This window comes from Coturnix japonica, chromosome 3 (genome assembly GCF_054131305.1).
Source record: "Coturnix japonica strain WE chromosome 3, WE-NBRP24, whole genome shotgun sequence".
Lineage (NCBI taxonomy): Eukaryota > Metazoa > Chordata > Aves > Galliformes > Phasianidae > Coturnix > Coturnix japonica.
Window position 1 is genome coordinate 20,016,549 of NC_140665.1, and position 18,695 is coordinate 20,035,243.

Sequence of the window (18,695 nt, forward strand, 5' to 3'; positions counted from 1 at the left end):
AAAGCTCCTCGAACTCAATCAGCTCATGACCATGTCCACTGCACTCTGGGGTAGAACCTTTCCCTAACTCCAACCTGACCCTTACCAACACAGCTCCATGCCGATCCCTTGGGCCCTGTTGCCAGGTAGCTGAGGTCAGCACTATCTCTCCACTCCCCTTGAGGAGCTGTAGGCTAATACGAGGCCTCCCCTCAGTCTGCTCTTTTCCAGGTTGAAGTGAATTCTGTGATGATTTCTGCTGCTTAGAACTAAATACAAACATTAACATCAAAGCCTCAAAAATCCCCAGTCTGATACTTAGCCTTCACATCACTTGCAGCTTAAGTTGTCTAAAAAGCACAAAAACATGGCATTGAAGAAAAATATAAGGCATAAAAAAATAAGTCATAACACCATGACTTGCTAGTGATAAACATCAACAAAGTTACTACAGATAAAATTATGAATCTAAGTAGAGGTTGCACTGCACCTTGCAATTCAAAGACAGACAAAACAAGCAAGGTTGAAATATCCTTCATGTTAGTGGTAGAACACCACAGATTCAGGGGTATTAGTGATATCTCAATCACTTTAACAAGTTTTTTTTTTTGGTATTTTATTTTATTTTATTTTAGAGAGTTGAATGGTAGCAGATTGATAATTTTTAGACAGTATTTCAGCTCATTTGCTGATCGGGTGCAACACAAATAACATTTCTGTTTTACCCAAGCTAAGCATCATAGCAGTACCAGCTATCTGTAGGGAAATGGTGTAAAGTCTCCAAAAGTTTTCAGGTCACAGAATCACAGAATCACAGAATCACAGAATTACCCGGGTTGGAAGGGACCTCAAGGATCATGTAGTTCCAACCCCCCTGCCTGGCAGGGCCACCAAACATACACATTTACTAGATCAGGTTGCCCAGGGCCCCGTCCAACCTGGTCTTGAACACCTCCAAGGACGGGGCATCCACAACCTCACTGGGCAGCCTGTTCCAGGACCTAACCACCCTTCTAGTAAAGAACTTTCCCCTAACATCCAACCTAAATCTTCCCTCCTTCAACTTAAAACCATTTCCCCTAGTCCTGCTATTATCAGCCCTTTCGAAGAGTTTACTCCCCTCCTGGGAGTAAGTTCCCTTCAGGTATTGAAAGGCTGCAATGAGGTCACCTCGCAACCTTCTCTTCTCCAGGCTGAACAAACCCAACTCCCTCAGCCTGTCCTCATAGGGGAGGTGCTCCAGCCCCCTGATCATCTTTGTGGCCCTCCTCTGGACCCTTTCCAAAATTTCCATATCTTTTTTGTACTGAGGGCTCCACACCTGGACACAGTACTCCAGATGGGGCCTCACAAGAGCAGAGTAGAGAGGGACGATCACCTCCCTATCCCTGCTGACCACCCCTCTCCTGATGGAGCCCAGGATCCCATTTGCTTTCCGGGCTGCCAGAGCGCACTGCTGGCTCATGTCGGTGAAAGAATCATTAACAACTCAGACCGCTCTACAGTGAGCTGGATTTGCACAAGCAATGGGCAAAAAAAGGACTTGAACATTTAAAGTTCTGTTTTCTGTATTAGAGAGAAGTTCCAGAATCACTCTCCTTTGTAGTGTAAAGATAGTAGCATGATCACCAGGCATGTGGTCCTGACCTCAGACTGAGGATCCTTGGCCTAGAGTCAAGCAGTCCCTGCAGTCACTGAAGCAGCCAAATTAACTGTCTGCTTAGCCATGGATTAAAATTCATCCACTGATCCAAGACAGTGAGACAATAATTTGTGACTCCTACTTTGCTTCACAGCAGATCCTCATTTAGAATAAAGCTATAGTTCAGCGTGAGTTTTTATGCTGAGAAATAATCATGATGGCATTGTAAAATTGTACCTGTAATAATTTGAACAAATGGGATAAATAAATGCAAATGTAAAAGGAGCAAACGGTTCCAGTTTTCAGTAATGCAGAGACTGTTCAAGAGCAGAGGATAAAGATAGCTTCGGGAGCCCTGATGCAGTCACTATTACTTTGAGTAGTAACTCATAACAAGTAAAGTACCATTTCCTCTGAGTAGGGATCTCTTCAACATTGCTTTTACCACCACAACTTAACTCACTGCTTCTCTAGCAAATCACAGACTTGATTGAAATATTATTGACTAAATTGCTTAATGCTTTCTAGAGACCTAAAATACGTGAAGTACCCAGTGCACAGATGTGACAGCTAATTTCAAAACCAAGGACAAAAAAACCAACTGGCTAGAGAACAGAGGCTTTCTTTTTTAACATCTCTATTAGATGTCACACTTGGCCTTAGTGACAAAGCAATGTATGCTCTAAAGTCCATCATTTTTATACCAGCATACAAGACAGAACAACTAGCGCAGTCTCAGTTACACAATACAAGGATGGCTGTCTGCTGCTGAGGAACTGGTTTTGACCCAAATAACCACAAGTGTTTGTATGTCACAGACAGAAACTCAAGGTGTGTTATCCACATCTCCATAGAACAACATCAATAAAAAAAACCCAACAACTTCAAGACACAGTATGAAAGTCAAGCTAACATAAAATAGTGTATTTACTTCTGTGCTTTTATACACTGGATCATAAGCCTTTTCACACTGATAGATTTCCTCATTGTGGCCAATAATAATTAAAAAATAAAAAGAAAGAAAAAGCTTTTTCTTTTTCTCAGTATGTCTGTCCAAGTCAAAGATCTGATATTTGTGTCAATAAAGATTTACTCTTGCTTGTGATGATAACCCAATACCATCTCACCTCTGAGGTGACCATATCTCAATGATGAGTGGATAGATCACTGTAAAAGTATGTACCTACTCTGAGGTACAGTAATCTGACCGTATCTCCATGTATCTTGGAAGGCTCCAAAACAACAGTAGGGGTCATGATAAATCATTTGAGTATAAGGTTAATGCTCATTGCAATAGCATTGCAATATTTCATAGGTATATGTGCAAAGGCAAAGGTTTTATTCATAAATACACTGATGATATAATTGCCTTGGACCCTCCTAGCATAAATTTAGAGAGAGGAGTAAAATAAAAGATGACTCTAATTTTCTGGCTATGAAGATGACTCTTCCTACCAGCAGTGGCCGGTCCATCTTTGTCACACTCGGCATTACAAAACTCCCCACTCGCTCACCCGTATCACCACCAGAGAGAAGGTGAAAGGCAGAGCTGTCTATGGAAGTAAATTTAAGATGATTAAGATAGTCTGGACTTGCTGTGTGGCCTCAGTAGTTCACTCATGGGAAGGCTTGCCAAGACAGAAATGGAAGTTAAGCATCTACTCCAACTCTCACAATCAAGAGGCAACTTCCCTAAAAGCAGCGTGCCTGTCTTTCACTGGGTTCAAACTCAGAAAGAGCTGCAGGATTTAGACTAATTTTTATGGTGAGGGAATTTTTCAGTTTTTGAATTACCTTTTTGGTCACACATGGTAACTCCACGTTTATGTGAATAAGGAAAGCATACAGGCCTAGTTGTGACACCTCAGTAGAGAAGAGGCAATTGCTCGAGATGTAGCAGGAAAAAATTGTGACTCTTGGTTTAGCTCTCTTTCCAAATAATAAAAATGTATTTAAAACAAATATCCATGATAAGATGTACTGCCAACAATAATAAAACTGTGGAAATCTCATATATTTGAATGCTTACTTTCAAATAGAAGCTACCGTAGAAGGATTTACTCAATGCTTTCAGCATGATACACATACTGATTTCCATCCTACCGCATATATGGGCCAGAACAACAGGTCTCAAATCTCCATCTTCTGGAGGTGATGATGATGAAGAACTGTATGAAGGAGGATGAGGCTGAAAGTGAGACATCCTCATGAGTAATGATGCCAAGAGGAATAAAAATTGAAATGACTTCCCACGCCATCATACAAATCTTGAACACAGTCCTATTTTAATGATTTTCTTACTGTTATTGGAACCTGAAAATTAATTATATTCTTAATAAATACACGTTTATTTCAATATACTTCACTAATACCTTAACACTCCTCTGGTATTTGATTCATTAGAATGCAGGTAAACTTTGCTTAAATATAGAGAACTGTAGAGCTATTGCTAGCATTGTAATGTAAAAAGCTGAGGAAGAGCATTAAAAAAAATCTAGAATAAATTAAATGGTTATTTGTTATTTTTTGTTGTTTGTTTGTTTGTTTGCTTTTTGTGGAAGAGTAAAGATTTTTAGTATAAACATTTATCTAGAGTCATAAGTGTACCAGTATTTTTAAACACATGCTAGTATATTTAAGTATGTGAGTGAATCACATAATAGACTGGAACAAAGCATACTATTAGCAATTCTGCATTCAGTCAGTTTGAAGTTAAGCAGACAAGTAAATTTAAACTCAGAGACATAGATTTTTGCCCATAAAATTTACCCCAGAGCCACTTTTTTACTGTTAGGTAATGCTTTGTTATGGTGGGAGTGCAAAGTCTATTAATCTGAAAGTGCAATGTAAGCTCCCTTTCTTGAGGAACAATTCTTTGCCTGCATATTTGTATCTTCCCTACCTTTGATTTAGAAACTCTTATTTATCTCAGTACAGGCGGATATCAAAGCCTACTTTTTCTTCTGATTAGAATCTATTGGCAATTGCTCAGACGTACCAGTGCCACGGATAAAAAGAGATTCAGCTGTTTTGTAAGATGCTTGTTTCCTTCTGCAAAGATGCTACAGCCTTTAAGCTGTGCAGGTGGTCAGGCTGCCAGGGCTTCCCTCAACTCCCCTCCTACACATCAGTCCCTTCTTGAAGGGAACTTGGAGGAAGACTCTTATCTTAGATGACCTAACATCATCTTAAGCAATCTCTTTCCTCAAAGCTGCTGAATCCTCACTCATACCTCTGAGGCACTGACTGTGCCATCCATTTAAAGAATTTATTTATTCATCTTTCATAGCATCACACATTATCCTGAACTGAAAGATACCCACAAGGATCATCTATTCCAAGTCCTGGCTTCATGCAGGATCACCCAAAATTCAAACCATATTCCTGAGAGTGCTGTCCTATTTATTTATTAGAATAGGAACAATTTAATTCTGGACTAGTGTGCTCCAGGCTTCAGATATCAACATCCAAAATAAATCAAAGCTGTCTATGTTTCACAAGGCACAAGAACTTTTTACCCTTCCCTAAAGAAAACTTTCTTGTTGAATAGGAAATGCTACACTGGATCATACAAATGGCCGACCTACACAGTGTACACTGCATGCACTGGCTAGAATCTGATATATCCAGGAAAAATGTTGAAACTATGCAATAAGCAAGTGGAAACAAAGACCACCTGGAGATCTTACTTTTGTATTAAGAACAAAATACTGTCCCTTGCTTCAGTTAGGGGAAAAGCTGACTGGCTTTTATTTAACATTGGAACAGGGCTGATACATTGATACGAGGTTACTTAGAAAAGTGAGTTTATAATGTCCACACTGATTTCAGAGAAGCCTAGAATTAAGGCTGTGTAAGCCAAATGGCAGGTTTCTCTTTCTATTTGTTTTTCCATATTAAACAACAAATTCTTATGCCAAAAACTGAAGAGCAAAATATTACATTCACTGAAACCAAATAGATTTTAGAAAAATAAATTATAGAATTGTATGGGCTTCTGTTTCTAAAGTCTTCATCATTTTATTCAGCAAAGGAGTTGGGAAGATGACATGATCAGCAGGTAGTAAAAGCATCTATGAAGATGTTGATCATTATTACTGTTGGATGAACATGATACTTATGGAACAGGCAAGAAGCTTTCTGATCTCACACTTTAAGATTTACAGTGTACAAACACTTCTGGGACTCCCATTGATTTAACTGGATCTTGAATACTGACACAACAAACCAGTACTAAAAATGCTTAATGTTCTGCGTGTGGATAGCCTGGACACTCGTTCCTGCTTGCCTTGGGCCCATGGTTAATTTTTAACAATTTGGACACAACCCAGTGACCTGTGCTATTGCTCAGGAACGTCTGAACACCCACCAGCACCCAGTTTCAACAGAACAGCCACTAAACTGGAACGTACTGGTGCTTAAAGACACATACAGTTCAGACTACTCCCTCCTGTTACTGGGATGTAAGGAATATTGTTACTCTGGCGTGAAAGCCCACTGAGCCATGTGAAAAGTTCACTAAAGTTAAGAGTCACTCAAGGAAGAATGAAATGGGTTCCAGTTGTCATTTCTTATCAGTTTTATGAAACTGTTTTAATGAAATAAAGATGGAAAATTTAGAGTGAATGCAGTAAAATGATGAGTTTAGCCTAAAAGGACAACATGAGAAAAAATTTATAAGTAAATTAGGACCGTTGTTGTAGAAATATGATTAAGATCTGTAAAACTAATAATACAACTGAAAAAAAAAGAGATGTTCCTATACTGATCTTAATTTATTTGTGCATAGTAATTTATGATTAAAACAAATCCTATTTGCTGCTTATTTGCAACTTTATCATATCAGGACCACAGAGCTGAATTATATTAGGTGATTTATTATGTGATTTTTTTTCTTTCTGCTTCTGTGTACACATCTAAATCATGAAGAGAAGATGAGAGCACTAGCAAAATCCAAACACTTTATTTAAAATAAAAAGTGTAATTGTTCAGAAATAGGCTATTGACTTTCACTGGGTTAAACAGCTCATGTAGTGATTAGGCTTGAAGCTATAATTGTTCTTGTCACCCAAACTCTGCTCAGTCAATATCTTTTTATCATATACATTTTTAATCACATATTAATAAACAAGAAGGTGTGCTTTATTGATGCCTGGATTAGTTTATTGACCAACTCAACAACTCTATGTATGGTTTCTGAGCACAGAAACAAGGTCAATGTGTGAAGATGAGGAATAGTACATTCACCATCTTTAATATACTTCATTCTAGCAGTCCTTTTGTAAGGTGTTGCAATCTCTACAGTTTCTCCATTCTATTTATTTATTTATTTATTCATTGTTGAAGCCCATTTTGGGTTGAGTTTTAAGAAATACAAATCATGAGTTTCTCTAATACAACATTATTTTGTCACACTGACACTAAATTACCATGTTGAAATGTTTGGGAAATCAGACTTTCAGATACTTGTAGATTTTCCTACTGAATTTTCTTTATTCGCACATATTTCTGAAAGTATCTAGACTTTTCAGATTCTCCTAACAACTAACTCAAACTTCTTGTTCATTCCTTTTTTTCTCTATGATTTGTTACTGTGAACATTTCTTAACAGTAATTCAGATTTGGAAAGAAGGCCTGTAAAACAACCACATAAAATTAACAATTAAGACAATAATAGAACATGACAGTACTTTTGTGTGTTCCTTCCCATCACACAAAAGCTGAGTATAGGAACTCACATTTCCTTTTCTTTTTCAACTTGTTTTTCAAAAGGATGGGAAGTGTACTAGAAATAGATTTTTCATCAGTATTTTTACAAAATACTGTTTTGCAACAGGAAAGTATTCAATTGAAAATGTTTTGATGATTCTGTCTGTCAGATGCTCACATGATATCCTAAGACAAGAGTCATTTGGAAAAAGAGCTGACTGCAGCACGTGCAAAGGTACACATCAGCCAGACACAAAGATGAAGCCTGCTTCCAACCTGAAGCTCATAGCCTCTAAATCCACCTGAAAGCCCTTCTCCTTAAGGTATGAACTTAAAATAGGCCAAAATGATTACTCATTGCAGTATCATGTATCAGTATCTCTGATCTTACCAACATCTCACACACCTGAATTAAGTGATGAGACATCTGAAATAGTTTTTATCTCTACTTTCTCTGAAACCATAAAGGCTGCACTGCTTTGCTTTCTCACTGCACACTTCTTCAGGTGACTTGCCAATGGGCTCCATTCTCTACTGCACAGCAATGCTCGCAGTAACAAGTTGTTGGAACAGCTCTCTGCACCTCTTTCTCTGACTCAAGAAGAGTGTTTCGTTTTTGTCTCCTAAGTACAGCATTATCAGCTGCATTTTCCACGTGGATTCATTTGTGTAGTATCTGACAATATTTCTGCTCCTTCTGGGCCCTTTTCTGTTGCTGTCTAGATTTACACAATTTTTCTAAATAGAGGGAAGAAATGTCTTAGTTCAATCAGGTAGTGCTGTCCTGCACCAGAGTTTAAAAGACATACACATCTTCTGTTTCCTTTTGCAAGTGCTACTATACAATCTTCAAGCTGCGGTGACAGGAAATAGTTAAGACCTACGTACACTAAAGTGAAAACATCTAGTGTAACATGAAAAGAAACTTGCTAATACAGAACAAAAAGCAATACAGATGAGCATCAGTACCAAGTGCAGGCTACAATCCTGCAGATGACTAACACACTGGCAAAACCATTCATATTTACATGAACATTGTAGAAGTGCCAAGTGCACCAAGATGTTGCATAGAAGTTCTGGTCATGTAAGGTAAAGCTTCCCAGAGGCACCCTTTAATTGGTCTAATTTTCCCTGCCAAACACCATCAAAGTTCTAGATGTTCAGGCCAGGTCTTGTCACTTTACTATTTCATCACTTTTGGATTATCTACTCCCAGCATAAGTGTTCTCAAATGTATCTGCCGCCTGTACATTGCTCTCCCTTTTACATGCATACCCACCTACACACCTCTTTCCATAAGAGCCTTACTGAACCCTCAAAAATAGAGACAGGAAAAAAAACAATGGAGCCTGAACTGCTCTTCGACCAGCATGAAATGCTGTCCAGATACTTCTTGATTTCAAGGGCAGGCACAGGAAATTCTCCTAGTGCATAGGAACACAATCCACTCTAGTTCTGTTAATTAACTTTCCCCTTTTTTGGGAGGGGGGTGGGGAAGGGGGAGGTGGATGGAGGCAGAGCAAACACAAAACTAAAAACCAAGACAAAGAAAAAAAAACCTGATAATGCAAGCTTCAGGTTGCATATGCTACTCCATACCATCAGTGCTTGTACATAGGAAGCATATTTAGTTAGACAAACAAAAACATTCCTGAGAAAGTTATTATTAAAGGGAAGACAACTGCTAAAGCCAGTTTATGAAATTACTGAAATGAGTACTGCGTTCAATGAATGGTTGTTTTCCTTAGTAGGAACACACAAAATCACGCCAGCATGGGATGACTCACCACAAATGGGTGGGTTTGACTCTTGGCTCTGACACTGACATATTGCATGGCCTTAGGCAAATCCCAAAACGTTTGTTTTTACTTCTCCATTGATGTGATCTGGATAATACTTATATACCTAAGGGGGGTATTTTAAGATACAATATGTTTAAGATACTACAAAGATTTTAAATGCTGTAACATAGCTATGCCTCATTAACAACGTCAAGCTAAAATAAACACTGGGATGATTTAGGTAATGTGGTACATGTTCCTGGAACTGAGAACTTCACTGAACAAAGAGCAAAATCTTCAAAGAGCCAGAGGTAAGGGAAGGCACAGCCCACTGTAAAGATGAAGTACTTTGCAAGGGTGGATGAATTTATAAGAGAGGAAGAACAAGTTTGTTTAATAGGTAAAAGTTCAGTCTTCATTACTTTTTTAAGTGGTTGGGCTGAACTGAAAAGCAACCTCTGAGCAACAAGCTCAGAGGTGGGAGAATAAAACAAACATAGACCTCATTTATCCACATATATTGAAGTTAGAGAGGATTTTGCCAAGATGAGACCTGACAGTTTGTTTCTACTGCCTACACAGGAAAAAAAAAAAAATTAAGGTATCAAAAGAGATACCTTTCATGCAAAGATTCTTCTCATGTTATGAAAGAGAGATGTTTTCTCTGAAACTCTGAAAGTTGTTCTGCAGGAATCACAGTACTGCTCCATGCAGAAAGCATGGCTCTTATCCTGTGGGACTTATTAGCAGGGTAGAAGTCCAAGTGCAGTGCCACATGCCTTGGAAACCCTACTAAAAGAAAAGGCTTTGGATAGAGATCTCTTAGCATGTTAATTGCATTTAAGTAATGCTATCAGGAAGCAGGAACAAGGCTTGCAGCACAGACAGAACTGAGAGGCCACAAAACTCTGCCTCAAGAGTCTGGGCTCATCACCACTGTTCTTAAATCCTCCTTGTATCAGAAGGAATACATTGCTGGGCTAAGCGAGAGAGAGGCAACTCCAACCCACAGCATAACAGACAATACCACAGCATTAGCACTTCTGGAGTTTTCTTTCCTTTTTGTCTTCTCTAAGGTGTTTTGTACTTAGGACCTCAAAAGAATAATGAGAGGAAGCCTGACAGCATAGAGGGTAGTATAAAAGGACGTGAAATTAGGTTAACCACTGTGAAAGAAAGAGGGAAAAGCTTGAGCTGCGTGAGGAAGAAGCTGAAGTGGATGCTCTTGGCGTAAGAAAGGACAGGTGAAAAGAGACTTCTTTTCAGAAGTGGTCAGTGGCAGGGAGTAAAACAATAGCAGTAAATTTGGAAATATCAATAAGTGAGATTTGGGACAGTTAGCGCCAAGTTCTATTTTTTTTTTCATCAGATGTTACTGTTTTGGCATTTCAGTAAACATGAAAAAACAAGCTGAGTTTGTGATTTGGAGTGGGCCTTCAGCTACTGGAGACAAACTACAGTCTTTTTTACTGTGGAAATGGGAAGGGACTGGAGATCTGTCCAGCACCAAGCCCAGCTCAGATTAGTTTCACAGAAAGGAACCCTGATTGTGACTTCTGAGATCACTTAGAGACATGAACAGAAGTGTTGCCAGTGTTGAGATCTCTGAGATTCTGGGGCACTTTCAACCCTAAACAGAGCACTCAAATAGTGCACTATGTATGAATCAGACACTCTGGACTTGCCACACCTCATAAATCTACATCAAGGTAATTTTTAAAATTTCTACTATGGGCTATTCCTTGATAGATGATATTGAATAGGGCAGTTCCTGTACTTCACACTGCATCTTTATATCTGTCATATTTTCCACTTAAAATGACTCTAAAGATAGGTACTGACTCTAGAATGCAGTTTGAGACACGAACACATAACTGGATATAGAAGTTTCCCTTAGCAGAGATCAGCTTTAAAACTGAAAATACTTACATCAAATTAGAGACACAAAATGAAATTCATATTAAACTAACAAAGATAATACCTTTTTACTACATCTGCAGACCACAGAACACTTTGCTTTCAAGAAAAGTTGAATAAATCACAGAGCTTTCTTAAGGAGACTTCTCCCCTTGTCTTCAGAAAGTCTTTAATGTGACATCTGTCCCTGCACTGTCACCTCTTTTAAAACTAACAAATGCATGACATATAATACAAGATTTATAAATTAAAGAAACCCACCCCTTTTAAGTAATATTCTTTAAATCTCAGTTTCTGACAGTCCTCCTATTTGCTCACTAACTGTAGTAGGCGTATTTTTCAGAAAATAGTGAATAAAAACTGACAAGCTATCGAGGGAATCTGAATGCATAATTGATAGGGGCATAAATTAATATGATTAGGCCTTTATTGGGTGCCACTGCTGCCAAACCTACAAAAGGGGCATGGAATAAAACATGGCTATGTTCTCAGGGCTGATAGGCATCAATATGTAATGCATATTATCTCAAGCCTTCTCATGTACTCTGCTTATGACAGCACTCAACCTAATTGAAATTTTTATCTTTCTGTTGCATACAGACAGTTTTGACTAGGTGCTTCCAGGGAAAAGAGAGAAATCCAAATGACCCAAACGAAGGCTTCTCTGCAGAGGTATATACCATACCCTGCTAGCAAATCACTTTCTACTTGCTAGCTTTCTAAAATCATTTTCAGAAAGCTGTGTTAAAGGTATCCCAGGACTTGGATACCACTTAACTAATTTAACTAAACTTAATAGCACTTTTTCCTTAAAATTAAGAATTGAAAGATTGCTCTGTGAAAATTAAAATACTGCATGCTCACTTCATCTGATGCTTCACTTGAGTTCTTTGTGCTGCATATATTTGGCTTAGGAAGAAATTATTTTCTTTTGCGTAATGAACTTTTTAACGCTATTCTCCTCTGGATCTGTGATGGAAAAGTTAAAAATTAGGAGTCGTTTCTTGAACTAACACTCTTTCTCTCTCTCCAGAATACATGAGCCAGATGACACAGCTTTGTCTGGTAATTCAAAAATATTTTAAACTTTTCCTTTCCTTTTCATTTATCAACTATGAATTCCCATCCTGTAAAAAGCCATTCCAAAGACGCGGTGTTTGGCAGTTATATAATGTTTCAAATGTTTTCTATAAATGAGAATTCAATCAATATGCACTAAAAATCAACCCTAAAGGTTTTGTTTTGACAAGTCAAAGTTGATTAAAAAGTTGCATTGTTAATATTTTGCTCTTTATTAAAAAAGTTCTGCACTGTTTGAGTGTTCCTGAGAACATATACTGCAATTACTACATGTTTTTATTACAGTAGTGCTGGATGTTGTACAAATAAGATAAGGAATCCGTTTCTGCTCCATTGTTTACAGTCTTTTTTACAGGATTATCCCTGGAGTAAGAAACATTCAACCTATAAAAATCAAAATAAAGCACAGAAAGGGGGCAGAAATGGGTCCAACACATCACTTTGGTTTCACTGAAACTCACTTCCTAAGACACAAGAAATAAATCTCTTTTTCTTTTCTCTTCTTAATTTATTTCTGGAATATATTTTAAAGTCCATGCATTCAGCTTGATAAATACAAATCATGTTATTGGTTATTTTTGTGCTGTGACATGAAGACAAAGACATTACAACTAAAAAAAAAAATCACTTTCTCCTCTTAATGGACAATCTTTCACTCTTCTAACTCATTGTTCCATTATCATAAACTGTAGGGCATCCATAAATATGAAGAGGCCACACGTTTTATAGATTAAACAATGACACATAGACTTCTGAAAGATCCATGTTCCTGCACCTGTTATGTCAAGCCATTTATTTATTTCAGAGGCTATAAAGCACTCTTACATTCATTTTATATCTGCTACTGGTAGCTGCAAGTTCAACACATGAAGTTAACTTGGTATGATTTCCTTTACTTCTATATATTACATACAAAATATTGGAACTTTTTACGGAACATGTAGTGAGAGTTGGTACCTAGGGAATGGAAAAAGTCTTGAATTTTTCTTCAAACATCTTGGAGAAACTCCAAGTCTTCTTTTGCCCTAATATGGATTTGACATATAAATGAATTTTTAGCGAAACACACTTTAGAGAGCCTACTGCTCTGTGGTTTCAGAGATATTCATTCACACCTTGATGCTCTATTGAAAAGGTACTAGTATGCATCCTTGTTCAGTAGGGAGATTGGAGTGATTTGTAGCTGTAGAGATTTCAGGGTAGTGAGCTTAAGTTGTTTTACTATTTTGATTCTTCTAACTATGTGGTGATACTGCCTGTTTAGAAAACTTTTAAACTCCCCATTTGGGACTGGACATTACAAGACTATGAAAATGTGTAATAATGCACATTAAAGTCTGTATTATTGGCCTCAATAGCAATCTGTAAACATAGGCACAAGATGTATGTATCATATAGTGCAGGAAAAGAGAGAATCTAATACTGTTTAATTGGCACTAAAGTGAATGACCACACAGAACCTAAAAGCAGCGCCTGTAGCATTACCATAGTAAATCATGGACAGTAACTAGCTCATGGTACCTTTGCATGATAGAGATGGATTGCTATCCCTGCTTGCAGAAGGGAAAACTGAAACCCAGGGAACATGGGATAAATTTTCAGATGAATGACACATGAAGATTACAAATCTATTTGTATTTTTAGATCCGCTCTTCCCTCAGACATAATACTGTGAAACATCAAACAGGTTTTTAAGAAGAGGTTGCAGAAGTTGCAGACCTAAACTTCCACTAGACCTTGCACGATATTTGCAGAAATCCTACTGTGCTTATTGCAAACTACTAGAGGCCCAAATCTGCCGGGTAATTAGGGATATTCAAGAGGCTTGAATGTGCCTTCACCTGACAAAGTAAACTCTCTATGAGGTGTCAGCATACCCTCTTCTCACTACAAAGCCATTTGAGGAATTTCAATGTTGTGATGTTTCCAAATTACCAAGTTGAAATACTTTACATGTTAGTAAAATGCATTGTGTTGACCATGTTTTAAGAAAGATCATTTATCACCTCTGGAAAGTTGCTGAGTAAATCCTTTTGACTTTGTGCTATCTCATTCATCCTTGTTTCAAATAATGTAATTCTAACACTGTATTGATATTCTTTTTGATTTTTTTCCTCGTTTTCAATTTAAAACTGGTTTATAAATGCATTTCAGGCCACTAAGTTTTTCATTTGTTTCCTTATGGAGCTATGCAGAAGACATGCTCAGCTATATTGATCTCTGAGGAAATGTGGATGAAGTAGATAATGTGAAACCTTTTTGTCATTACTAACACTTATATAGGTTGTGGAAACTTTCAGTGTTTGGTTGACTAGATAAGTTGATGCACTCACATTTATTTGATTGGAGAAGTATGGGGAGTAAACTGTGTCTCCCCATTTTCTGTAAGGAATTGATCTTTTGTGTATTAACACTTTTCTATTAGAGAAAAGGAATTGATGATTATGAGAACAGAAACACTCCTTTCTTTCTGCTAGACTCTTTAGAAAAGAAAAGGGAAGGGACATAAGCTAAGAAGGGACAACAGAAGGTTCATGAGGCAAAGTGCTGAACGTTTCCACTTATGACCTTCAGAAGTAGGAGGAGAAAGATATTACAGCTCCTGTCTTGATTAGCTCCTTGCATCTCTCCTGTCTGTAACAGGCCCGTCCCTTGCTTTTCCTGGTCTAGCATAGCTGCAGTTAACTGCTAGCTGGCAACTGGTACAGGCATTTGTCTAAAAAGTGGGTGAGTAAAAACACAATGAGCCCTTTCCCAGTGAAAAGCGATCACCTGACTTTTTTACTGGGACAGCATCCCAGTAGAGAAGGAAAAAGAAAAGCTGCATCTATACTCCCACAAGCAGGCTTTGCAACTGAGACCCACTGACTCCTTGTTACTGCATGCTGCTCACCTTGTGATTATACAGGTATGGGACAGTGACTCTTGGCACAGTGTCTTTCTAGACAATCTCACTTCCTTCTCCTCTAAGAGTATTTATTTTGACAACTCCTCTTTTTTTTTTTTTTTTTTTTTCCTCAGTCATACAAACCAGTGAGCTGGCACAAGAGACTTTGTCATTAGCTAATTTACATCTTTAACACATACGTATAAATATTTCAACTTGTCCTGTTTATTATGTTTCTATCCATATGATCAATTTCCTTTCCAAGTTAGTTCCTGGCCTGCAATACAATTCCTCGTAATGATGGTGATTGTCATGAAACTCATCTAATCACAATAAATCCAGCGCAGACTATGAGATCTTTCCTGCTCTTGGTGACCTCTTACACATTTCAGCTTTGCATATAAACTCAGATAAGTACTTTTTAAAAAAATCATTCTTATTCAAAATTAAACAAATCTCTGCCATGATTGTTAAAATTGGCAGACAGAAGCACAAAAAAATCTCAAGTAAAATTACAAGTGAAGAACTTGCACAAGTAAGCAAACTGACAAGAGAAACAACTCAAAATCTGGAACAGAGTCACCAGCTTTAATTGGCTGTACTAACTTATGTTGTCTAAGAATCTGGCCTAATGCTTAAAAAATGTTTTGGATGTGTTAGAAAAGGTGGGTGTACAAATTATAGCTGCCCTTATAACACTTTAACTTGAACAACCAGTACTTATTCAGTCAACTACAATAGGTCTCACTGTCCTTGGCAGAATTACAGGGGTAATATTTTTAACATGGATGAGCAGCCCTTGAACAATTTCTCCAACATACTAAGCATGAACGGGCTTTTCTTCAATATCAGGTGTGCATGTCTTCTCCTCACATTTATTTTTCTCCAACTCTCATATTTATTGCGGCTATTACAGGGAGAGAGGGAGTGGAAATCTTGGCTTCCTACATATGTTTGTCTTTTCCTCCATCCCTGCAATGGGGACACCAAGAACCAAAGGAGTGATCTCATTTCATATGCCTGTCTTGTTTTATTCATTTATATTATAAAAGATGACATCCACTGTTAGAGTATATAGCTATGAATTCCTCATGCCTCGCAAATGAACTTGTGTGCTAAATGCATACAGATGATGGTCAACACTGCACTGAAGACTAGAGTATTTAGATTTCTACTGACAAGAAACCTCATTTGCTCGAAAGGAGCTTCCAATATCCCAAAACTGCAAGCCAAACCAACAAAAAAAAATGAAAACTTTTCAGGGCCTTGGAATACACTTTTCTGATAGCTGAACATAAAGGGCTTCAAAATGATAAAATGGGAATGTATCTTCTGCATGAGAATGATAGCACAACAGGACTAATACACAGAGAGCATGTTATCTCATCAATTTCTCTATCTTAGGTTCTTCATTTCCAAAAAGAGAATTACCATCAGTTAATAATAAAAAATGGAATATTAACCATCTTTGAAACTAAGGGCTTCAACTTTTCATTATCAATCCACTGACAGAGCAGAAAGTGATTTTTAATTTTAATTTAATTTAATTTTAACTTTGAGTTTCTTTTTCTTAAGTGTTTGAAAATTTATTGGAATAAATTCCCTTGTGCTCATACACTTTCCTTAGGTAGTGTAGTATTTACTTTTATAGAAGAGGCTACTGCATATTTACAGAAAAAGGACAAGGGTGCATCATGAAGTAGAAACAGATGTTTTTATATCACATACATCCTGAATAAAATTATATATTTTTAATTGGATTTTTATGACCTCCTTTGCAGAAAAAGCTACTCTGAGCCTTATCCTGCTCTTTCTCTAAAGTTCAGAAATAAGGCTTAGTAATATTAGACATATAGAAAGTCTGCTAGTCTACATAAAGTAGTATATTGAAAGAAAAAGCCTTCATTCTCTTGGCTGAATTCTCGTTTAATTATTTGAGACTCGTAACTTCCTTTTTCTTTAAGTAGTATTCCATAAAGTATGTCTTCTCAGCTCAAGTGTCAGATCAATTAATTTTTTCTCTCTTTGTTTGCTCTAGAGGAGACTTCTTTTATTACAAGAAAAGAAAAAAAAAAGTACATATGTGATAGTAACTTTAATTATTGAAGGTTTTTGACACCACTGATGAAAATGCTTCCTACAAAGTCAGCTTTGAGCATAGCCAGTGACAATACTGTGAAGGTCAGTGTTCAGATTAACATGCTCACTGTAAAAACATATGGCAGATTTTTGTACTAATAGATATGGTAACATGTGAAGAGATTGAAAAAGTAAAAAACACATCCAGAATAATTAGAAGCTTCTGATACTAAGTAACTAAACAAGCTTCCTTGGGAAACAGAAGCTTAAAATTTACATCCTTGCCTGTTTCATCTAATCTGAGTTGGATTCCAAAATGCCTTTTCTTTTTTTTTTTTGTTTTTTTTAAAGTTAGTTCTTTCTGAGACAGTTGCCAGGAAGAATTTCGATTGACAGAATAAATCCCTGGTATCTCCCCTAGTACTGAACACACTGCACACTGGCATCCTGATTCTTCTCACCTCACAGGATGTAAATCAAGGAACATTCACAGAAATCAGCAAGAATTGGGCCCGAGAGCTTTCAGTGTATGATTGAACTAATTTTTGGCTGGCAGACTCTTATGAAAACTGATTTGTATTTTTCACATATCAGTTCAGTGACAAGTAAGTAAGTCCTCACACACCAGACATTGGATGGGGAATTGGGCAGTTCTTTGCACCAAAGGAAAAGAAAAATTATACTTTGATACTGTCACCATCACATACCCATTCAAGGCTGAAAAGAAGGATAAGCACAAGACTTTCCTAAGGCAGCTTACAATATATTGACAGGAATAGACATTTTGGAGAAGAAATTAAATCTTCTGGGGGGAAAAAATTACTCCCTCTCCCTCAGTTTTATGTTATAAACACTCAGACATATATATAAAACCATGAAAGGACTGAGAAAGGAGAGGTAGCTGATGAAAGGGAAGTCAGTGAATATGCATTGAAAGAGAGATTCTGCAATTCATTTACTGAAACGCAGACAAGGCCTTTTAATAGAATTCTTCTCCTTCCCTGATTTGCCCTCTGCCTTTCAATCAGCTCTTTTGAAAGACCATTGTCCTGGAAAAAAGCACTTCCTCAAGTGTTTCCTTTCAAGACAAAAACTCAGACTCTGTTACACAAAGTAAATCAAATCCATCCTTTAGATGCCTTAAACAAAAAATGAAACAACAGGAACCTAGACATTTTTAAATAAAGAATTCATCAGAAGAGCCCAAATGTTCTGTATCTTGTTCACTTGCCATACATGTATGTGATTGATGCAGCCCCAAAGTACTGTAGGGTATAGCCTCATTTACACATCCTGATTACTGAGAGCAGTTTAGTCTTATGTGACCAAAAAGTATAGCATGAGGAACAAATAGCATTGGAGGATGGGGGATAAAATAAATAAATCTGTCCCTTAAGCAGTAATAATTGGATTTGGGTCTCACTCCAGCACAATTTAGCATTCATGGCATCTGGCCCATGGACCAGATGCTGTAGGACTTTGGTTGAGTTTAGTACTGTCCAGTTAATGGCAGAAAATGACTTTTAAGGGAACAATCAAACAAAGATTAGGGAGATTTTGCTTACACCAAAGCATAGCGTTAAGGACTGGTGGGAGCTAGGACATTTCTTGAAACTGATGA